The following is a 25,742-nucleotide window of genomic DNA, read 5'->3' on the forward strand; positions in this document are numbered from 1 at the left end:
AAAAGTAATCGCGCCTAATGTAGCAGAGTGCGTACCTAAGTAGGTATATCTATAGTCGAACGTGAGCCGCGGAGGCTTCACGTTTGACGCAGGGCACGGCGTAGATCAACTGACGCGCGGCGCTCCCCGTGAAACGCGTCGGGATGTGAATAAATACGCGACAGTTTGTTGCGATAAGTTGTCTCGGGCGGGGGCGCTGGCTTTTACTATTTCAGCGATCCGTTTTATCACGTCGCGACCTTACGGCGTACGCCCTCGGAACGTGCAACCCCGATTCGTCTACGTCGTCCGTCGAAGCGTGATAAGTCAGCGTCGGGCGGATATCGCCGCAGACAGACGATTGCCGCTCGCGCGCGCTTCTCCACGCCACGCCACGCCACGCTCACGTTCCGCGGTTCGCCGGCGCCGTGAGAACAGACGCGCGGAATTATTCTCTGAAACATTTTTCGTGTTGAAGAACGTTTACTTTGAACCGTGCGTCCGTCGTCGTCGGTACACTCACCGATCTCGTCGCGTCAAGCCAATATCCCGCGAGTAATGAAACCCCCTCCTGATTTCGCGACTACGTGCGTATCCGTGCCTATGAATTTCCTCGTTCCGCCTCTCCGCGATTACGGTAAAATAGGGTAAAATCGATCGGGATGATTAAAGTTGATCGCGCCTCTTCCATTTTGCTTAATCCCTATTCCGATAAGGAGGAGCTAACTCGTCTCGGTCTCGTTTTACACTTCTCGAACAATAGAGCATGTTACCGCGATACGAAGAGATTCTTAGTTTTATATATAATGGAGGATCTCGAGAGTGCCGCCGATTACAGACGAAATATATGACGCACATTAGACGATGCTCATCTATATCGAACAAGATCGGTTATATATTATAATTAATCTTGCTTCTGTAATTACCTACAGAATAATATATTTGTTAGTTTTCATTTGAGTTCTTCAAAATGTATTCTCATGATGTATGTTTTGTAGCAATTTCGATGGAAATGTGTAATTAAAATTTACAAAAACAAAAAAAGTGGTTCTCTCTCTGCAATTTAATTATTATTATTTAAGTCAATGAAAAATTTGGCACGTTACTACACATTTTTTATCAAATAAATAATGAAGGATTAATAACTTGGTGCGTACTATATGATACAGAGAGTTAATTAAATATGGAAATGTAAATTTCCTCGCAGTTTGTGTACGTACGCATAAATTCAATCTAGTTTTTAATTCAATATCGTCAATTAAATGTTAACTGTAGTAACCATCATATGATGAAACAAAAATGTATGTGAGAGATTGCTTTTATAGATCATATGTTATTAATATACAAAATAAATTTTTCTCCACTCATGTGTGTGTAGGTACATTGTTTATAGGCCTGATTGTGCAAACTATTATTCTCTTTAAAAATTGAAGAATTATATAAATCATTTTGTATCATGCAATAAAAATTAAAAATTAAAAAGACATGAAACTTATTCTTGTTTATACATATCTGGCTTCGATTCTGATTTGTTTTTCACATGTAAATGTCTCTACTGTCCATTTCTGCCAATGTAGATTAACTTTACTTCTAGTTTAACTTACTTTTTATCTTTTTCTATAGTTCTAAAAATTAAAGAGAGATAAAAGGTAAGTTAAACCGAGATTAAAATTAATCTGCATTGATAGAAATGAGCATTAAACGGATTTTTGCAAAAAGTGAGTAATATTTTGCCTCACGCTGCCTCCTGCGAAGGCAATCTTTTTTCGCGCGTTAAGTGTGTGTGTGTGTGTGTGTGTGTGCGGTGTGTTGTGTGTTATAACCCTCTGAAAAATTTATCGCTGATGGACTTACGATAGATCCACGTCACAACGAGCGATGTTGCCGATACGAGGCGAGGCCGAGGCCGCGGATCCTGGTCGGAATTTATCCGTTAACCGCTTTCGGTCGGTCGGCCGCGCAAATGAGCAGCGAGCGCAGATAGCGCGGCCGGAAGCCTGCCACCTATAACAATCGACAATTTCGACAATGCGCTTTGCGCTGTCGCGACTTCACGACGTATAAGCCCGATACATCCACGTCCGCGTCGAAGTGCAATAAGTCAATGCGGTTGAGCATCGTCACCGGCCAACTGGGATAACGCCATCGATATTTTATTCGGTATCGAAGCGCAGCTGGCAACCACGTCGAGAAAACAAAGGCGGGAGACGCTAGTTCGAGCGCATGCGAGGAATAAGTGCGGACACTTGAATTTTGAATGGAGAATTGATATCTTTTTTTTATTATTTTATATTGGTATATATGAAACATAATATACTGTGCATATTACATGTATGTGATATATTATTTATTGATATTCATAATAATTGATCTTTTCATTCATTCGTACCACGCGAAACCAATATTTAAATTTTCTGTAAAATTATCATTGGATCTTTATTTATACTATCATCTCTATTGTCGCTTATTTTCTCTGTGAGTCGAAAAGTATTGTGAAAGAATACTTACAATCGGTGATGCTATATAGGACCTCGTGGGTCCCCAATACTCCGTATTAGGCCTCGTGATGATGGAACTTTCTTTCACTTATATTATTAAATAAAAATTAAATACATAAAAATGTCCTAATATATTTTTTGTACTGGTGTTTTATGTTGCTTTCGAACAAATCGAATTTCGAAATGTGTCAAGTACGACTTGAATCAACATATCTGCAGATATGCAATAATAAATAGACATGTCTATTTATTATTTCTACTTGCGTAAACTTTGTAAACATAATATGGCATGGAAACGGGTTTTAAATTATTTATCATTCATTACATCGCTGAGACAATTGAAAACTATATTTTCAGTTGATGTTTGTTCCACTTTTTGCATTGTTAGTTTACTTAAATAATTAGAAAGTCTCTGTAGCATCAACTTGTAATTACCATTGCGAATTTCATGCAAGCGGTATTTCTGTTCTTTTCTTCTATTTTCTTTCTATATCATTGCGATAGCCCAACAAGAGACTGAAAATTAAATTAGACTGCGATGGAAACCAATTTGCATCACTGTCCGTATTTGCAAATAACAACGTTGGAACATTGGAAATAGTGACACAGAAACATTAGCCAAATCATATTTGCATATTCAATAAATTTTTCGTCGAAATCATTCCTTTTTCGGTCATCACGTTCCACCCTGTATACGTATACAATATATCTGCTTTATACTTTTGAAATACTCCAGAGCGCGAGGAGCAAAAATATTCTAATGAAATAGTCTTTCTTCTTGCGTTTGTAGTTAATTACTCTCCTCGAGCAAGTCAGGGACGCGGCGGAGAAACGCACCCGACGATGGTGGAAAACTCGGCAGGCAGTTAATACGGAGCGAGACCAGAAAATAAATTTTCCGGCGCGTGTTCGCTCGCGCGCTCTCGCGCGCTCGCCGCACGCTCTGTATATAGTTATGCATTTATTTATTAACCAAGTTTTATTTGTCTCCCGGGCAAAATAACGCGAGGGCGAAAGAGAGAAAGAAAGGCAAGCGTAAACAACGCGGTATGTGCGGTCGCGCGACAACTCACGAACTGCCACCGCCAATTGCCGGCGATCCGTTTTATCCCGGAGCATCCTCGATCCGTCTACGTCGTACGTCGAGGCATGATAAATCAGCGTCGCGTAGCGTCGCGTCGCATCGCGTCGCGTCGCGTCGCGTTCGCTCGTTCGCTCGTGCCGAGTATCGCGTCGACGATAGGCGAAGCCCTCGGCCGCAAACATGGCTGTGCGCGTGTGCCCCGCGTGTCCCGCAGCGTATCCTGAGCGTTGGGTTTGTTTTTACTCTCTTTCTCTTTCGCTCTCTCCCCCGATCCCCAAGTTGTTTATCGCGGCGGGATTAATGTCCACTTTTTGCGCTCGCGAGCATGAAAAATTCCGCGGCCCGTACGCCGCGCGTCGGATTCGGGCGAGCATTTTTAACGATCAGCTTTCTTCGCTCTCCCGTGCTAATCCGATCAATGGGGAACGCCAGCGAAAATGCGGGAACTTTATTCGCGGCTTCGCTACCGTTATAGAACTGCCTGGATTATGTCGCAGCGATCGATGATAAGAATCGACTGCCGCGTTGAAAATAACGGCCAATAAGCGCGACTGCGTCGCGGAAAATTAACGTGATTACTCGCGGTGATTACATATGCCAAGACTACGTGCGGTTGAATCTTTAATAGCCGTTCGGAACAGCCGAAATAACTATGCTACGCGAGCGAGTTTCTCTTTAGACGTATTTATGCAAATGGATTAACTAACCCGACCCAATCGAGTTATGCGAAAATTCATAATTCATTAACTCCAGAAGCACATGCTTTCTGTACAATTACCCTCACATCGCGTTACACGCGGATATAGAGCGACTTTACGACTTCTCGGGTTATCTTCGATGTTTTCCCTCATTTCTAGACACATCCGAGAGGAATGCATTTCGCGTTTGCGTTCGCATTCGCGAAAAATGTAACGGACGGATATTTACGAAGCATTTTGAGATATCAAAAAATCCTTTTCAACGGTAGGATCTAAAACCATGTGCACGTGTATGTAAAATCCTACATAGCGACTAGATAGCTAAACCGATTACAACCATTTACGAAATATTGTATGACTGCCGGGATGCGGGCGTGCACAGATGTTATTTCTTGTAAAAGTTTATAATCAATTTTTACACTTTTATGGGAAATGTGAGGAAAAGTTACGATTTTTTTATTACTTCCCAAACTATCATAATTTTCGAAATCGTTGAAGTTGCCGAGAAACTCCTCTCGTCGAGCGCTGATAAAAATCATAACATCCATGGCGTTTCCTAAATTTGAACGTAAAAATATATTTTATATTACATTTAAGAAATTTTGTTTGTGTTTTTGTATTCACTATATATATAAATACATCGCATTGATTCACGCATGAGTGAAAATATACTTTCCGTGACGGGGTTAATAAAGAGCATTCCGAAACTGAAAATACATTCTCGAAATACCACCGGTCGTCGGCTGTCCGGTGTGCGTTCTCGTCAGAATGGCGTTATCGGGGTGAGACGACGAGAGAGAGAGAGAGAGAAAACTTGAATGACGGGGCTTCCGGAAGAACGTTTGGCGTCACGTGACGACCACCGATCTACGCCACCAGCATCGAACGCCCCGCGATTCGGACCGACTTCTCCGCGCATCGGCTTACGTTGGCATTGTGCGAATAGTTCGGCGACTCTTCGGTATCCGCCGACCACTGTTTATTGCATACCGATGCCAAACACCGAGGAAACCATCTCGGACGAGGCATGACGGCGGCACGGCGGGAGGATTGTTTCCAAGTCTCCGATCATCTCTCGCGGTCGAAGGAGCTAGGTCAGGAAGGAAAGATATCGGAATGCCAGAACGCAATCAGGCCGTGGATGTAACGGGCTCGCGAATGTTGGAATCCGAGAGGGATTTCGGGACAACATAATGCCTTTTAGAATCTTAAAGCGTGTCTGCCGAAGATTCATCCGACGGAATGAGGAAATACAGTCGACGCTTCAATGACTCGGGCGACTCTATTCGCGCGATTCGAACACGGTAATCGCATTCCGCGACCGAGAGAAAAATATCGCGACATTTTAATTCACTTAATTGAAGCGTTTTCCATTTCCGTTGCCACTTTTTCTCGTGCGCGTTTGCGCCGAAGCTTCTTATCTCGCGCTACGTTTGTATCGACCCGCAGTCCCCGCAGAGAGAGAGAGAGAGAGAGAGAGAGAGAGAGAGAGAGGGAGAGAGAGAGAGAGAGAGAGAGAGAGAGAGAGAGAGAGAGAGAGAGAGAGAGAGAGAGAGAGAGAGAGAGATTGATTGATTGATTGAAGTTTATTAGCCTTCTCGGCTATTTTTTACATAAAATATTCTTAAATTAATTCCTCTACATGAGGTACAATATATTCTCTTAACCTACGTTTAAATGGTACAATTTTTTCGCATTGCTTAATTTCTATCGGTAGGGCGTTGTACATATTCAAACCTTCATAAAATAAACTTTTCTGTGCGCTTTTCGTCCTGCGATATTGAATTCTAATATTCTCAGCCTGTCTCGTTCGTCGTCCACTCACATCTCCTACTATTTCTATCCTATTACTTAAGTGTTTTGGCATTATGCCTCTTACTATCTTAAAAATAAAAATACATACATTGTACATTAGCCTCTGTCTTACATTCATAAACTTAAGGGTTTGCAGCATCAAATCTACCTTTGTATATCGCGAGCACTGCAGTATGACTCTCATGGCACGGTTTTGTGCCACTTGCAGTCGATTCAGTTGCGTTTCACCCATGCCTACTAACATCGTTGCGCAATATTCAAAGTGAGGCGCTATGATAGACTTATACACAGTACATCGAGTGTACGCCGATATATCATTTCCTATTCTATTCAGAAAACTCACTTTTTTCCCTATTTTCTTTAACATATAATCACAGTGATTCTCCCAACGGAGTTTACTATCGATCATTACACCCAGATGTTTCGTTATCTCTCGACACGCTCAATTATAGTTCCATTCAAACTTTTACTATTATGTCTGTTTTTATTTCTTTCCTTACACTTCTAACTATCATATATTTGGTCTTATCTGCATTCATTTTTAACATATTCACATTCATCCATTCTTCAAGTATACCGAGCACCATATTTAGTTTTATTTCTATTTCCTCACAACTTTCTCCTGTCACACTTGCGGTCGTGTCATCTGCAAATAATCTAAATATACTTCCCTCCGGACAGACTTTAACTATATCATTTATATACAAAATAAACAATAGAGGTCCTAATACTGATCCCTGTGGCACGCCATATACTGTCTCAATTATTTTAGAACACATATCATTGAATCTAACTTGCTGCTTTCTATTACTTAAATACGATATTATCCATTCCAGTACCACTCCTCTTATTCCATACTGATATAATTTTTCCACTAATCTTACCCTATCTATTGTCTCAAACGCTCTCCTGAGATCCAGGAATAACACCCCCACCATTTTTTTCTCCTCAATTATCAACTTCCATTCTTCGATAAAACTTTGAATTGCTGTTTCACACGACTGCTGTTTCCTAAATCCCGATTGGTATTCGGTTATTATTTCATTGTCATCTAGAAATTTTTCCAACTGTTTTTTTACAACTAACTCTAATACTTTTTCATATATCGGTAACATATTAATCGGTCTATACTCGCTCGCTTTTTTTGGTTTGTTTACCTTTGGTACCGGTATTATCGTGGATGTTTTCCATCCTTCTGGAAATTTACCTGTCCTAAGCGAATCATTTATTACCCCTACAAACTCATCTTTTATCACAGGTAGCACCATTTTCAGTATATCACTATTTATCCCTTCCTCTGTTCCGTTCTTTCGTGGTAGTTCCCTAACAATTTGTTCCAAATCACTTGCACTAATTGGCTCAAAATTTTCCATAATTCCCTTATTCTCAATTACATAAATAGGTCTCCTACCCGTGCCTTCTATCCCCTTATTACTAATAGATTGCACAATGTTGCTAATACTTTTTACATAATATATATTAAATTTATCAGCTATATTGCATTCTTCTATGTCTTCTAATATTTCAAAATCTACATTATCGATGTTCTCTGAACCCCTTTGCTCACCTTTAATTAATTCTTTTAAAGTTTTCCACATTTTTGTAGGATCACTCCTATTATTATCTATCATATTCTCATAATATTCTTTCTTTTTTGCCCTGATAAGTTTAACTACTGCATTTCTTTCATTTTTGAAAAATTCCCAGTCCTGTTCTTTACCTGAGTTTATTGCTCTACTGTGAGCCTCATCCCTTCTATCCGCTGCCATTCTATTTCATCTGAATACCACATTTTCCCTTCCCATATTTTCGGAATCTTAAACTTTTTCTTAGGTGCTACAGTATCCAATACACTTACTATACTATTAACAAATCTCTCTGCCCTTATGCTTATATCTAGCTCTTGACCTTGCTCAGTTCTTTCTTCCATTATTCTAAGAAATTCATCTACATTAAATTTACTATAGTCCCTGCCTCTAAATTCTTTATATTTATTTCTATTTTTATTTATATTCAATTCTACTTTTAGCCATGATGGTCCGTGATTTTTAGTTTCTCATTCTCAGAGAGAGAGAGAGAGAGAGAGAGAGAGAGAGAGAGAGAGAGAGAGAGAGAGAGAGAGAGAGAGAGAGAGAGAGAGAGAGAGAGAGAGAGAGAGAGAGAGAGAGAGAGAGAGAGAGAGAGAGAGAGAGAGAGAGAGAGAAATAGAGAGAGGAAGCGGGCTCTCGGACGCGGCGGGTTACGATGAGCGTAATATATCCGAGTGAGCGTTCGTTTGTGGAGTTAAGGAAGAATGAAGAAAGAAGCAGGAAGATATCACGAGCGTCAAATGATCGGGCACAAAAAGGCGTGCTACAATGGTGCGACGAATGTCCCGGACCAATAACGCGCTGACTCAGTAACGCGTACATATAACATGCAATTTTTGTTTCCTAATGTATAATAATTTCCCCGTGCGATTTTGAGGGGTGCAAAAAAGAAATCAAGAGCTATCCGCGAGATTTCACGAAACTTCAGAGGCTGAGAAACGGATATTTCATTAGACTGCTTAATGTTACATTTGAGCTTCGGCTCATGCCGTTGATATAAAAACTCGTAAAAATTTGCGTTTCTTTGAGGTCCATCTCGGCGATTTCCGCGTCGGACCGGTACCGAAAGTATCTTGCTTCTCCATAAATAATAACGCGCCCTTTACGGAGCGTTTGCATAAGCACCCGGAAAATAAACACACACGAACACGCACGTTATGATATATTATATGCTTTAAATTCGCCTCACGAATGTATTCCTTAACATTTCAGATTTGCCCTTCCATATTCACGAGTGCAGGCCATGAGTGCACTTCTTTTTTTATTGCCTTTTCAATTTGCATATTTCGCGTCTCTCAAAGTATCCGTGTCGCGGAATTTGGTTTCCTTCGAAAAAAAGCGAGCGAATGTTATACCGCTCTGTGCCAAGTAGTTCCCTGATGCGTTAGTAACGACTGTTACAGCATTAACGTCGCGGATGATCGTGGAAAATACAACTCTCCACTGTTAGAGGTACAAATATCAGGCTGATTTATTCATTAGACGCAATAAATGTAGCGCTTGAAAACGCAAGAAGACATAGCGCTTGAAGACACAAAGAAATTTCTGAAGAAATATGCAAAATTAAGAAGTTAATAAATTTACAAAGTTAATTGCATATTGTCTTTGTTTTCTGCAATTTTCAAAATTAAAAAAATAAACATTTTAACATTTAAGTGGAAAAAGACATCCATCCGATAATTGCTAACATTTTATTAATTTCTTGACTTATGTCAAGTGAAACTCATGTTACGGATATACTTTAATATAATAAATACTGGTGACTCGTCGTACAAATTAAACATATGTTCATAAAGATCCAATTGTATTATATGTATATATGTATATATTGAAAGTTTCATTTCACAATATTGTTACTTACTAGAAGATCGACAAAGAGAGTTTAAGTATATTGCCAGATCTTTGTTTTCTCTCGACATGCGAGCGACGTCGCGTCGTGACTAACTATGGCACTCGCAGTCGCAAATTAAATCGTAAGGCAAGGTGTTGAGATAAAAAAAATTATGGGTTTGTGTGGCAAAACAGTTATGGGCCACTTAAATGTTACAAATTATGATTTGTGTTCGTGTTGCATTTGGCCTGTCGTGGTATACCGTAGAGTGCACCGTAAAATAAAGACACGTTCTTGATAAAAGATCGCGCGATGGGAAAGATTTAAAACGTTCCTGCGTAACTATAGCTCTCGGTAGCCGCTGTTAACGAGTGGCATCGCTCAGGTGGGGCTTAAAGCCTCGTTAGAAGGTTAACAACCGGCCATGTGTCTTGCGAATCGCCGATTCGGAACAACGTAGGTAAGTAGATAGGTAGGTAGGTAGGTAGGTAGGTATCTCCTAGGATCGTCCCTCGGGCGCTGGAATCTACAAATTTATACGACCGTCGAACCGGAGCCTCCCTACCAAAGACCTGTCTTGCCGTGACATTTGTCACCGCGGATTATTTTGTATCGGCAAACTTACCCCGGTATTAACTCGCTCGTGGAAAGGGCTCTTTCCCTCTTTCCTCTTCTCTCTCTCTCTCTCTCTCTCTCTCTCTCTCTCTCTCCTCTCTGTCTTCATATCGCGCGCGCGTTCGGGATAATCGATTACCGACGAGGGTCCATGCGCCACACCGGTACGTCGCGAGGCGAAACGTGCGCCGTTTTTCGCGGTCCGATAAACGCTCTCTCTCTCTCTTGCAATACGACGGTCTCGTAATCTCATTTGTCGCGGACCTTTTCATCGAATATCGGAACGTCCCGGCCTCGCCGCGAGAGAAAATTGTGTGTATTGGCCAGTCTCATGCGTGAGTAGCCGGCCTGCGCTGGATTTCCCAGCTAGAGATGTGTGGGTGCACCGCGTGTCGAGTGGATTTCGTTTTTCTTCGTCGATTATTCAATGACTCCGGATAACTGTTTGGCGTTCGTCATCGCGGTGGATTCTGTGACGTCAATATTTTCGATCGGGCAGAAAAATAAAAGCTTTCTCTACGCTGTAAAGTTTTGCATGAACTTGAACTCTTTCAAGTAATCCAAAATCATCGAGGGCCGGTACGCGCACAACTTGACTTCAATAAAATAGATTCAAACTCGACAATATTGAATACTCGTATAAGCGTTTCTATTACACCGCGCTTGTCATGAAAAAAGAAATCATATATTAATGACCATTACACGAAGTTAAAGAATCTTATTTTAACGCAATCGTAAAATTGAGTTAAGTTAATAACTGAAAATAAAAAATAGAAAAGTGGAAGAGAAAGAAAAGGAGAATTTGACAAAAGAGTTTTTGAATCGTGTTAACAGAAATATTTACTAAACGGGCAATTAATGTGCTCTGAAATATTGAGGTGTATAGATACAATATCCTTTCATAGATTTAGATAATTGTTACAACAAATACACTGATAAATATGACAATGTACTGATTCTGCGGTTTTGAATGTTAGGAAAAAAAGCTAATTTTATCAGAACAAAATCCAATACCCAGATAATAACGAAAAGAACTAGGGCTTTCAACCACTGTCGTAAGAGTATTGGATAATTGTTTACCACAATAAAGAAAAAAATAATAACTTAGGAAATCAATGTAGGGAAAAGAGAGAAGAATATAAGTAAATAAATTTATTTTTGGAGTTAACATAAACACCTCCAAGCATTCAGAACTTGTATCGAAATGACGGAGAAAATATTCAGATAAAGTTCAATGCATGACAACAGAAACAATAAAAATAATATTGTGCTTAATCGATAAAATTAGAAACCAATTCTAAATTGGAAAATTGAGTTAAATTAATAAACAAAAAGGAAAAATAAAAAAGAGTAATAATAGAATTAGCTTTCAAATCGCGTTAACAGAAATTGACTAAATCATTAAATGGCAATTGGCACTGACGCGTTCTGGAATATTTAGGTATACGGTGCAATATCGAGACTTGACATATATTGGTTAAAACAGGGGGCACGTAATCGTTCGCGCTTTCTGCGCCGAACGAAAACTCAGCATCTTTTCGGATGGAATCCGCAATGACGTCGGGAAAACGAAATTTCATTCCACAGACGTATACGTATTATATAATATAGGACAGCAAATCGAAATAAGTAAAATTGCAGCAGCGCCGGAGAAATATCACATAAATATGTATTTCGAGAAAACATCGCTGAAAAATTGTCGCAAATCATGTTTATGAAATTGTATGGATTTCAGATAGAACAATAGTCAAATTCTCAATTTAAGCGAGATAACGCGCGGATGAGAACAGATAAAGTGATGTCCGAATACGGAGTAAACGAGAGATGGATAAATAACATATTGATATATCACAGATAAAATAAATACAATATCTAATTTCAGATATGCAAACTTTATTTAATTAAAATTTTATTTAGAAAAAGCTTATTTAATGAATATTTTATGTCAAATATTAAAAGACACAACGCGTATCTTCTTCATCAGAACGTCGTCGTTAGAATTTGAGTAGGCAGAAATGGTACAGCCCGTATACGAGTACCAGGAGGCGTATTCGGAGACAGTCGAAGGCTATCCTTCCAGCCGCGAGCAACCAACGGTCCGACGGGAATTGAGTCATCGTGAAGGGAGGATACGTGGATTCCGGAACGATTCCAGTTAAGACGGGAACGGGATGGTATCCCGCTAAACAACGGTGTCCAATCATCGGAGCGATCGCTCGTGTAAAACGAGACGAGCGACGGTAGTGGCCGTCGAGGCTCACCAAAGTTTAACGGCGTCCTCTTCCTCTTCCTCTCTCTCTCTCTCTCTTTCTCTCTCTTTTCCACCCTTTCTTTCTCTCTCACACGTTCGTTACGTGACTTACTCGCTACGGATCGACGGATCGCGTGACACCGGGCGAAGGAGTAATTAAAAGACCTTTAGAACCTGCGAGGCAGTCGCCGCCCGTTCCCACCGCACGCAATTCGTATTTGAGGTCGTATTTGTCCTGCGGCTCGTAAGTCGCAGCGCGAAACGTCGCGCGCGTTCAACGCTCGCGATCGCTTAAAATCACGCCAGGCTTTAATGGCCTCGTCGAGGACGAAAAGCTGGCTGAGGGCTCGATATCACTCCCGAAAGCTATATGGACGGCCGTTATATAAAACTTGGATATACTCATATAGGTGTCTAATGCTCTTCCCAGGAAAAAGGACTTTATTATTCACGTCGCAAGAATATGATTTAATACATCTTTCAATATGACATTAATAATAGATAATAGTTTATAATTATTTTAAATTATCAGATTAATTTATAGTTCGATGTCACATTTTTTTAAATAATGGTAATAATTAATATCTTTATTGTATTTTTATACTTTAATGGAGAAGAACGTTAACTGTCCGCCTACAAAAGACGTCGCAAATTAAAATCGATTTTCTATCATCGGAAAATCCGTGAGCTACGTGCATTTAGCAAGACATTTTTTCGATCCCTCAAATGAAAGATTGATAAAGACCTAAAAATTAGAAGCTGCAAAAGAAGCCTTTGTCCTTATACCTTAATTTTATCTTAGTATGATAATAATAGCGATATATTGTGGTCGACAACGAAATTAAAAACCATAGCTTTGAAATACTTCGACTTCGTGTGTGATTGTGGCTTCGAGCTCGCGATTAGAATCCAGCCTGGTTCGTTAAATTGTCGATACTGCGTTCATCTGTGCGAACGGCGCTGGATTTTTTTAAGCTACGCTCAATATGCCTTTCATACCGCAGCCGTCCTGCATGCGCTGCGCGCGTTGGTCTTTCTACGTTACAGTATTACCGGGGATTACCACTCAATCGTGAACACGGCCGGCAATTTTCCGAAGATTAAAATCGGCGCTCGCGGAACGTGTGATCCGACTTTTATATGCGGAAACTGTGACGGCTGCCGCCGGCGATTGTAGTTTTTCCTCTCTCCTAGTCTCAAATTTTGATACATTTAGCCGTGCGCAGTTTTTCGCGTTAGCGCGAGGGGAGGGTGTATACATCGGTGCGTATCGGATTTTCTGGTTCAGAGGTGCAAAGCGCTTGTCCCGATTCGAGTTCGCGCGCGCACACCAACGACGTACGGGGACTATCAGCGATATATTTTTTCATCATTGTCGTCGTTTATAGAGCTATAGCGCGACGAGCGGAGCCCCGATTCCCGCTCGCTGTCTCGCCTACGGATCAATGAGCTCGCCGACAGCGTGTATGTACACCGTGATTCTCTACGTGGCTCAGGAAACGCTGATTAGTCATCACTACCTACGTATCGTCCACACGATCGGGTTTGTACGTCGAGCCTTGTGCCATACTCGCAGGACATTATGGATTTTTCAATAAAACCTCAGTGGCCAAGTGACACATGTTCATCCGACTGTTAGTTTGCGATATCTCGTTTGTCATCGTGCTTTGATTTGTCCATTGTTAATCAGGGTGTAAATCTATAAATGTTCATACCGAGTTGTTTCAATTTCAACGATTTTCCTTCGTTTATACTTTTCTAATTAAAAATAAAAATGGTTAATATAAAAGTTTTCATTGTTAACTTTTGCTTGGAATGAAATACATCGCGAACAATTGCCTATTGTTAATTTATGTAATTTAATCTAACGCGAATGTGATTATTTTATTTGATTACGAGTAAATTCATTTTGAAATCATCAGAAAAAATTCTAGGATCTCATTTAAGGATAATAAAGTTTAGCCTTATTTCCTTACAGGGATCTCTCATACTCCACGATCTCCTATTTTCAATTCCGCGAAATTGAAAATCAATATTTCCACGAAATGGATCGCGATCTTTTTTCTTTGCGCTTAGGTATACTCCATAACTTTATTCGCGCTACCTTCATTATCAGTCACTTTCCGTGTTCACGCATATTGGCGTATAAGCTTTTTTTACGGAGTAAAAAATAATTGTAAATAAGGAATAAAAATAATATTTTATGACGTAATAGGTATAAATATCACGTTTCAAATATTTCAATTTTCTCGCAGAAAACCAATATGCTTTGAAATATAAACGCGCAATACATGCGTCATTTTTATAAAAAAGATCATATTTTTATTTAATAAATGTATTCGCATATGAAAAAATAAGTTGATGTGCAACATGCAATGCCCTGAACTGCCCTAATATCAAATTTTCATTTTTGTATGCTGAAATAAATATAGCTTTTTAATAATCTACGCTCGTGGCATATACTTTTATATTCTCTCCCCCTTCTCTCTCTCTCTCTTATATACAATTACAATCCAATTACTTTAAATTACTTTTTTTTATGTTTGAATTGAGAAAAATGACGTTATTTTATCCAGAATTGATTTTTACATAATTTTTATTTTTTTCCTTTCATTAATTGTACAAATTTTTCTATATTTTTTATCATAATCTCTATGCATATTTTTATTAGATAGTAAAAAATAAAACAATATTACAGGAATTATTTACTTAATGATTTTTAAAAGTTTTAAGATATAAAGCAATATACAAATTATAGGCTTTTGTACACTTTGTGTGAAACTTTTTTTTACGTCAGAAAAGGCATAAGGAAAAGTGTTAATAACATGCATCTAGCAGCACAGATTAATTTAAATCAATCTTAATTAAAGACTAAATTTCTTTATATTGTCAAAGTTTACACAGAATAGTTAAAATAATAAATTAACTAAAAAAAATAACAGTTTTCACAGTTATATGCATGTAATTAGAATGCGCATGCATAAACCGTCATGTCAATATCAATATGTATTAGTGTCAGAGAACGGTGAGTTTCTCTCCGAATCAAATTTAATCTTTCACAATACGCCAAGCGATCCGTCACGGCTAGACACGAAATGGCTGACATCACCAACTACTAGTGTCACAATTTACATCAGCAAATATACATATATTTTGTTATTTCAAGCATCGATGGTCGTAAAGTTGTAGATAGAGTATATCTCGGGGGGGAATAAAAAAACAAGAATACTTGGGGAGAAACGCGCGGCAATCGATCGATCGGTCGCTGATAATACCCGTCTACGAAATATTCGCATAGTTATTCGTTGCACGGGTTTTCGGGTGGTCGACATTTTTCGCAGCATATGGAGCGGAAATTTAAACGCGCAATTTGAAATCCGATCGGCCACGCAGCAGCCGTGTTATATTGCAGAGAGAGAGAAAGAGAGAGGGGAGAGAAGAGGGAGGACAGAGTGATGAAAAAGCCATGCGGAGGCCTCACAAAACTTGACGATGCTAATCGCCGAGTGGATACAATAGAATCTATGACGTATTGGACGATTTCTCGCTTAAATATATATACGCATAATACGCATATAACTCTCGCATAATCGTATCGGTACCCGTCCAGGACAAACGTTTTCCGAGCGCGCCGCTGAAACTTGGTAACTCCGCTTGCACGGTGTGTGGATTTTGCGCGCCGATACGCGCGCGTATCACGTGGGATGAACAGTGCTTTTACGTTATGTTTCGCCGCTCCGACATTAATTAACAACCGTGCGTTAAGCGGGCTATTCGCATCTTGGCGACATGTAAGACGACGCGTATAATACACCGCCGCGTTAAAGGGCTTCTTGCGAAGTGTTACCCACCGGCGGTTGTGCTCCTGAATGGCTTTTTCGTGCCACGCTATTCGGCGTGTCGCGACACCGCGCGTGCATCGCGTCCCCGTTAATTAACGAGCTTCGAACTGCCGTGCGAATTATGTCGAGGAGGGAAGATTATTTTGTCTTTGCGCGTCAAGTTATAAATGAATAAATCAATTCTATTGACACGTTAGAAAACAGATCGATTGCCACGAAATAATCTATCACAGTGCTTTATGAAAATTGCTCAAATTCATAATGTTTTCTAAAGGGTTGTACTCTCTGAAACAGATATGTAATAATGTGAACACGTATAATATTTTTCGACGTGTACCAGGTTATATAATCAGTATATTTATTGTCCACGTGTACCCTTCGACTAATGAATTGTGTGAAAAAATTACGCCAGCGCGGACTTTCATATTTAATGTTATATTTGCATTTCTGCGTTATTTTCGCTCGTTCTTCAACCTGTAATAATATTTGCGTGATATAAACTTGAATATACTGTGGGCAACATCGCCTGTAGTTAAAATAATGCTTTGTACTCGATGTGAGTATGTAATAGCCCTTATGCTAATCAAAATTGTGCGCAAGCTGCTTTAATTAAGTTTTTATCTTATACAATGGCTCTCTCTCCCGTGCACGGCACCTCATTATATCTTCACATTATTATGTCCGCACATAATAAAATGTTACATTCGTTACGCTTGCACATTGTTACTATTTCATAGAATTATATATCAACGCGAGCTTTCCTTTTTCATCATCCTGACATTTTTATTTCCATCCAATTCATCATATTTGCGAGCGCGCATAGAAGCAAGCCTTCCGACTATTATTTTTTGAATTTATGAAATTATAAGTGTAACTGACAATATTACTTACTTAATTTTCAATAAAATCGATCTCCTTAAATACCTAAATCGATCTTGGAAATAAATTGCGTGTATAATTTATTCGATAAAATAAAAAACAATCATTTTTAGAAAAAGATTTTAATTTAATTTAATTTAATTCGATCCGTAAATTTAATTTAATTTTAATCCGTCAACTTTTAACTTATTTTATCTCAAAACATTTCTTCATTCTGATCATATTTCATTCAATATTCGATAATTTAAATAATCAATTTAAAACAGTTTTATATAAAGGCCTCAAATGAGTATACTCAATTATTAATTAATCGATTTAATTAATTAGTTGATTGTTACGTTTTCATAAATAGCACGCTATCGTGCTATTCATGACGAGCACAATTACAAAGTAGAACTGCTTGATACATGCTAAAGTGGTTTGATGATTAATAATTTAACGATCAATAAAACAGTGCATAAAAGTGACATTGAAAATTTATCGGTGCTTTACGTTTATCAATAGCGAGCAAAGAATAATACCGTCTTTTAGGCAGCATAAAAGCGTATGAAGCGGATGATGAATTAAATATGCAATTATCTTTTCATCGGTAGACGGGCGTTGTAAGTGCGTGCATTCATACGGCCACGGGGTAGCCGTCAACTGACACAGATCGCGATACACACGCACTCCACGGGTGACGAGGGCCCGGTCTGTAAATAGACGATCTATTCCGTCACTTTTGTTACACGCGAACCGAAGTACACATAAGAAATGAAACATGGCAAACGACGATGTCCTAAAGCGTGAGCAAACAATTTTTTTTTTAATTGAGAAATAAACTCCTTCAAAATAATCTTTTTTACTCAATGAATTAAATGGTCTTTCAGTAAATAGCCTATTCCGTAACATTGCAATTTAATATTAATAAAATATACTTCTTGCCTATATTGTATATAAATCGTAATTATAACTGTATTTAGTTAAATTTGTTAAAATAATAGAAGAACATAAAAAATGGAACTTGGAGAGATTTTAATAGTTTGTTTTCATAATTATATTCTATATCTTCTTATTAACTTTTCAACTACATTTAAATATATTCTTATCTTGGTGGGTTTGAAAATATTTAATTTTTTAAAACATTTATATTGCAATGCACAATTATTTTTTAAATTTTGATTGGATATATTAAAACCATTTTGTACAATATATTTTTCCAATGTAATAATGTAAACAGTTTTTGAGTGGCGCGTTTAAAACGCTTTTTTTCTAAAGAGTTACATTTTACACCTGGACAGATTCATACCAAATATCTTTTAAAAAACTTGAAAGAAATATTTAAATTGCGTAATCGTGTGCGCGCGCTCGCTCGCGTGTAATTATAAGTAAAAAATTTTTATTTACGTAACTTTAAATACAGCGCATAAATTCAAGTCTAGTTACCAGTGAAATATTTTATATGTTAATAAATAAACGAAATCCACCTTCATGGAACATTTTTCCTCAAAATGAGCTTCCTTACATAGCTTGTCAAGCTTTACGACGCAGTGATAGATCGCTACCTTGCATCTTGCTCTACTGCAACAGTTTCTCAACTGTTGCCTCGCTTTAACTTGTTTAGCACGCTCAAATCGGAAATATGTTCTCACAATCGATACATATTGACACATAAATTAACTATATGGGATACATTCTCGGATATATTATAACTATAGATCTGTCGTTATTGAATTAATCTCTTGAGCTCTAAAATAGTCTTGAAAAATGGCGCAATGATATATAGCCAAGTTTTATTTCGTCGTTATCAAGCTGTGATATTTAATTCCAGTCACGAGTGCCGAGTTTTATGTAGAGTAGAAAAATAGCACTTTAGATTAATTTCAAGGAAAGAATCCGATATTAGATATTTTATATTCAGGTTATCGTATAATAAATTTATATCACTTATATGCACACACCCATCCACTAAATTCATACGAGTTGTGTGTATTTACATATATAATAAAACTTATGCAACACAGATACATTTCTTTATATACTTTTTACTATAAATATACGATTTTAAATTCACTCTTTCTCTCCTCAATTTTATTGTTTTAACGTTAATGTTTACAAGGGAGGAGTCAGATGCTAATACGCGACATGAACGAAAGAGAGACCAAGCGTTTTCGCCGTGTCATCATCACCTAAAACGGGTCTTCCATTTAATTATTGTAATATCCAGCCCGTGATATCGAAGCAGCGTATTATCTCTCTTCCCTCCTCCTCCTCCCCCCTCCTCCTCCTCACACCACAACACGTTGGCACGAGGATGCGACGTTGAACGAAGAAACTCACCCAGTGGTAGTAGCTCGGTAATGCAAATTCCAGGAACACCTGCACAGAAACTAGAGTAATGCGCCCAACGAACACAGCAGCCGGTCGTTGTATTTATCTTCCGCGTCCGGAACGATAGCATGAGATATTCCTGGATTATGAGCTATACGGAAGTTACACGAGACAAATGTTCGGAAGAGACACATACGCGCGCGCGCGCGCGCCCGCCGGTACACGTGGAATATCAAGGTATCGCGAGCGTATAGCAGATGATTTTGTCGGATATTAAGGGAGGCTCGCGTAGTTAAAGAACTTAACGTTTTTATTTCTTTTTTTGGAGAAAATTGTTTTACGTCACTGGAAAATGAAAGCGCTGTTTTTAGAACGCGCAGTTTGACATGTGTTGTGTTTTAACATGTTTATACCTTAATATACAGCGCATCCTATTTAAACAATATTAGAATATTATTGGAATATATTAAATTTAAGCCTCTCATAGACCATAATAGATTACATATTCATCTAAATATACAATATCGTTGAAAACAAAGTTGAAGAGACACTTATACACTCAGCTTCAAATTAATCAAGGGACCGTAAATGGAATTACCAGTACGTATAGGAGACCAGTTTATAAATTATATGGCTGCTATTAATAGGGGGAATGCAACCGAATCGAAAGGACGCGAAACAAGTGGGAGCGATCCTCAGTAATGCCCGGACTCGGGCCGTTATTTAGTTAGCGCACGCTCGTCGAGCCAACAGTAAAATATTCCTGAATTATACAGCACGCGCGAATTACCAGCTTTATGATTATAAATGAGTTACATCGTCGCGACAATATATATGTCGCGAAGAGGACGCTATGCATTAAGATGTGAAAAGTTGTTTCCTCCGCTAGTCGCTAAACGAAGGCACCTAGAATCATTTGCAATGCGACGCGGGTAATTCCACGAGCGAAAGCGACGAGAGAGAGAGAGGGGCGAGAGGACGATGATGACAGCGCAAATTCTACAAGTACGCGCGAAACTATGAGCAGTCGGATATTGCAATCTATCCGTGTCATTTGTTTCTGTGGAACTTATCGCGATTGAGAAACTTCTTGCGCTGGTGAAAGAATATGGTAATTTTAGCTAAAAACTTGGTTGCAAGCAATTAGTACGATTAAAACTTGAAAACAGGTCTCTGACTAGTTTATATACAGATATAAAATAGGTGACTGGAATTGTTTTACAACATAGCATTCTTTAATGCTGAAATGAAAGTCACAAATTACAAAACCACTTTTGTTATCACAAAGCAATCCCGATTTTCGCAATTTGCAAGGCTAACTTTTCTATATTTTTCTTTTTTTAATTTTTTTTATTTCTTCTTTTTTTTGCTTATTTGGTTACACTCTTCGCGTAATTTTATTTTGATAATAAAAGAAAAACATTTTTTGTGCTTTAGAAAAGCAAACTAGCCAGTGTGCTCCATGCGCTGACACGAGTGCTCGTAGCGGAAATGATTCGCGTATCTGCATTACTGCGTCTGCTTTTGCGACACAAGCCGCGCGGAAGTTAACGTATGTAAACGTCAAGAAGAATAATACTTCGGAATTTTCGCCGAGAGACGTACGTGACACAATATATATTGCGCGAACGATTATAATCTCCATTCGAGTAATACGAGTTGCGTGCTGTGACGCTTCGCTCAGAAGTTTTGTCCGGCGACTTGGTTACTTCATATTCACCGCGTGTTTTACCAGTCATATTCTTCTAGCCTAGATCATCGGAGTGTGCCATTGCACTTATATATACGGGAGATAAATCCAGATTGAAAGATATGAGCCCTTTCCGTGATTGCAACTCCGGCATAAAGACACGACTCGTTTGCAAAAAGATTAAATTGTCTACTTCTCTTATTGCAACAACTTTTATGTTCTCGAAATATCATTAGCCAACTAATTGTCCGCCTAAGTTCTCAAACTCTGGGGTAGAGCGCAAGATAATAGGCACGGCGCGGTACGTCCATTGAAAAGACAACGTCAAACATATCTAATTACTTCATGTCTCGAATAATAAACGAAGGAAGATAAACAATCCGTTTGACCGTGCAACAATATTGGCAGCCATTGTGGCCCTACGCTGTAATTAGTAGTAAATTGCCATCGGGAAAACGGTTATCAAAGCGCTAATTGCATTGTAATACCAGCTTTAATATTAATTACCATAATTGATAGTGATTATAAGCATAATTGCGAATAATTGTTATGTTATTGTTATTATGATTGTTATTTTAACTATTTTACACCAAAATGTTACGCAACGACAATATTGACTAATTGTAAGTTTCTCTGACGCGTAATGTCTATATACATGCAAAATTGATAGCGTAACCGATTAGAAAAATCCAAATACTTTCAATTAAAAATATTGATGAATGTACAAAACAAAAAATGAAATTGTAACGAAAAAACATTTTTATTAATTCATTGGCAACTCTTATAATAAGAGAATTAATTATTTTCAAGATTTAAATTGTCAGACAGAACATGATGTAATTTAATATTGGGTAATTACTTACAATAGGGCTTTTTCCGACTTTTGATATTTTCTTGCGGCTCGCGGCTCTCTTGGTAAAAATCTTTGTTGTGACTCCGACAGTGATAATCAATCGGGGGAGCCCGAAAAATATGTATCCTACCAATTTTTTTACCAATTTTTTAAACCTATTTTTATACCTATTTTTTCCGACATGTCGGAACACACACACACACACACACACACGCGCGCGCGTGTGTGTGTATATGCATATACCTCCGAAGCTATTTGAGTTCGACCCCTATATATATATATATATATATATATATATATATAAGGGTCGGACATATATATATATATATATGAAATGATTCGGGAAGACTCCCCCAACAACATATTAAAAAAAGATTAAATCGGAGAGGGGGCCCCTTTTATGCATAAATACCAAAGAAAATTAATCGTTTGCGTGGAAAATTGAACAATACTTAAAAAAATAGATTTAAAAATAGGTAGGGTACATATTTTTCGGGCTCCCCCGATTGATTATTACTGTCAGAGTCACAACGAAGGTTTTTACCAAGAGAGCCGCAAGAAAATATCAAAATTCGGAAAAGGCCTTATTGTAAATAATTACCAAAAGCTGATCTATCACACATGTACTTTCCCGTATTCTAAAAGTAATTAAATATATATAATACAATAAAACATTTTATTTGATTTAATATTGCTAATGTATGTGCATACATTCATTTTATGTACACATGGTACACATGGCAAGTTTTAATTTTGATGAATTATATCTTTTACAAAGAGAAAATTGGTTTTTAATCCCATTTTTTCACTTTAAAAATACATGTAAAAAAATGAAAAGATTAACAAAGTCAAGAAAATGTCATTACACGCATTAAAATATCTACAAAGTTACCGCGGTTTAAAGATAAAAGTGTGTCAGAATAAACCTTAATGGAACGTCAGAATTAGCAATATCGAAATAATAGAACGGAATAATCAAATAATTTTATCAAATCTCTCTCTCGGTCTCTCTCTTTCTCTCTTTCTCCCTTTATGCGTGAGTGTGTGTATGTGAGAGAATCACATTATAAAATTCGCTTTACTCGCAAGCCATAACTTTACATGGTTACATCATTACATTTACAAGACAGACATTTTCCAGAAACGATTATCTTTGCTTGGGGAGACGTGCTCGTTAGGTCGGCGCTACACCTAAAGGTGGGCCGCGATTACCCCGGCGGTGTCGTAAATGAATAATATAGGAGCAATTTTTTCGCGCCTCCAGCGTGTTGGAAACGGCCGCGCAGGATCCCGCCGAGCTATCTGTGAAAATGGCAGTTATCTCAACGGCCGATCATTGGGTTCCTATATACACCGTTATACATGTGGTAGCGGGTTATGGTTATTAATTAATCGTTCCATTCGGCGGCCGAATTTAGAGCACAACGTACGGATAATGCAACCATGGCCACCTACATTTGCATATTTGAACGTTGTATACGCTGTGATGTGGTGATTACGGAACGAATCGTGTTGGCTACTGATGACGAGGTGTAACGTTTTCTTCGATTATATGTTTCTATGCCCGCGGGAGAGTATAATGAAATACAGAGATACGGATTCGCCCAATATGCAACTGATATTTTATATATATATATATATATATATATATATATATATATACATATTAGATTATATCATAAATACACAATGCGGCTATTTCTTTTAATTGATAGATAAAAAAAATCTATAAAATAAATTTTAATTTATATATTTGCCCTTATTTTGTACAACCGCTCTTTTTTCCATCTGTTAACTAAATTTTGGATTTTTGTATGCAATACGCAGACAAGTTTAATCTTTCTATTATATTTTATATTTCTAGGCAAAACTTCGTAACTAATTAGATGTTTTGTATAATAGCTACATTTTTACTTTTATGACTTATTGTTAGGTATTATCTACTCTTTACTGTTATTTCCTATTTTTATAATTTTTATTTCCATGACTGCAATGCAAATCCACAAGTGGTACTTTTACATAAACGTCTAAAAATAACACATTTGACTGAAGCTCTTTTTATATGTTTTTTCATGTGTTAAATTACGTTATTTAACACGTTTAATCGTCAACAAATTATTAATTTATTACTTGACTAACTGGCCCATATGTACAAAGATATGCACTACGTTTAATCGTATTAAATTTTAAATTAAAAGTTAATACGTTTAATTGTGTTAAATGACGTGATTTAAAATGACAAGAAATGTGTAAGAAGAGCTTCAGCTAAAATAACACATTTGGATTTGCAGTATGGATATTACTTTTGTATTGATTTTTGCGATTTATAGAATACCATTTATAGAATACTTGAAAAGGACCATAATCAATGGTTGAAACGTTGTAACAATTACGATTTAATAAATATGGCCGCAATTAGGTCGAACTAAGCAATCATTTTTGTCAGATTATTGGCGAAAAAAGGACTATTTTCTGTCTACCTAAATTATTATATGTAGGATGACCTTATATATTCTCTGGAAGAGAATCTTAAATTCTATTTATTCTTCACGTCGTATGCGTATTTACGTCCTGTACTTTCTTACAACATTTCGTTTTCTTTCCTTTGCCCTCTTCCCTGCAGAAATTTCGCGAGCGTCTTATTCTATTCATATACATCCAACCGTTTGGATAGGAAAAGAGTTGGATTTCGCGGAAACTTGAAGCGCGCGTGACTAGTCCGCGACGCCGCGTGTCGTAGCACCCGCCGTCGGATGCGCCGCCAGCATCCGACGCTATTAGCTAGATGCTTCCTAAGATACCAGGGTAGTAGGAGCGGGAGGAAGGAAGAGGAAGTGAGGGGGAGGAAGAAGGAGGGTTAAAATGGAGTTACATACTAATTTCCGTTCCAGCGCGAACGAGTTTGTATGCTTTATGACGGTACCGCGCGGTGATAGATAGTAAATGTCAACGCGGCGCGAGAGCGAGCAAGCGACTCCTGCTGCGTGCTCGCCACCCTAACCTAACCTAACCTAACTTAACCTAACCCAACCCCTGTGCGCGCGTCGTGCATCAAGTCATGCTCCCGGCCCCGGCAACCAGACGTTACGCCGCGCCGACGTTCACTGGCTCCTTCGTTCTCACCCTCTGACGTGCGAGCGGGAGCGCGCTCTTGCTCTTGCTTGCGACCGCTATGTTTATAATTTATGAGTATTTCTTTTCATAAATCTTCGGGACAACGGGGGTCGGTGTATGCCCGGCGTACGTCCGGTAGGAGCTCAGCCGCTGTCATCTGGGTCTCTCAGATTTCCGCAGGTTCGAGCTTGGTACTCGCACGTGGCCGGGCACCCGATAACGTTGAATCGCCAGAGGAGACCTCCATCGGCATTAACGTCTCAACCTGTATCACTTGTGTCGACGAACATTATTATGAGATCGCTAAAAGTAACTGATTAATTTTTTTGGTACAAAAGAATTAGTTAAAAGCGTTATTGCTATATCGGGAGAAAGTGTTGCCATGCACCTAAACAATTGTTTTGATTCGAAGACAAAAAGAGAAATTGATGGATATCAAGTGTTGTATTATAAACTTACCAAAACAAAAAAAGTCAATGTTATAAGATAAAACTGATCAAATAATCAAGAAATAAAATAAAATCTAGCAATTAACAAACAAAAAATATACAAATCATATAAATAATGATTAAACAATAATCGTTAAACGTTTCTGATTGTTATATTCTCCTAGATCTATCAAGAATCTAAAAGAATACTCCAGTCATATAGATAATAATCACTAAGCGCTCATTAAGAGCTACTTTCTCTGCTA

Source organism: Temnothorax longispinosus, chromosome 1 (genome assembly GCF_030848805.1).
Source record: "Temnothorax longispinosus isolate EJ_2023e chromosome 1, Tlon_JGU_v1, whole genome shotgun sequence".
NCBI classification, from domain to species: Eukaryota; Metazoa; Arthropoda; class Insecta; order Hymenoptera; family Formicidae; genus Temnothorax; species Temnothorax longispinosus.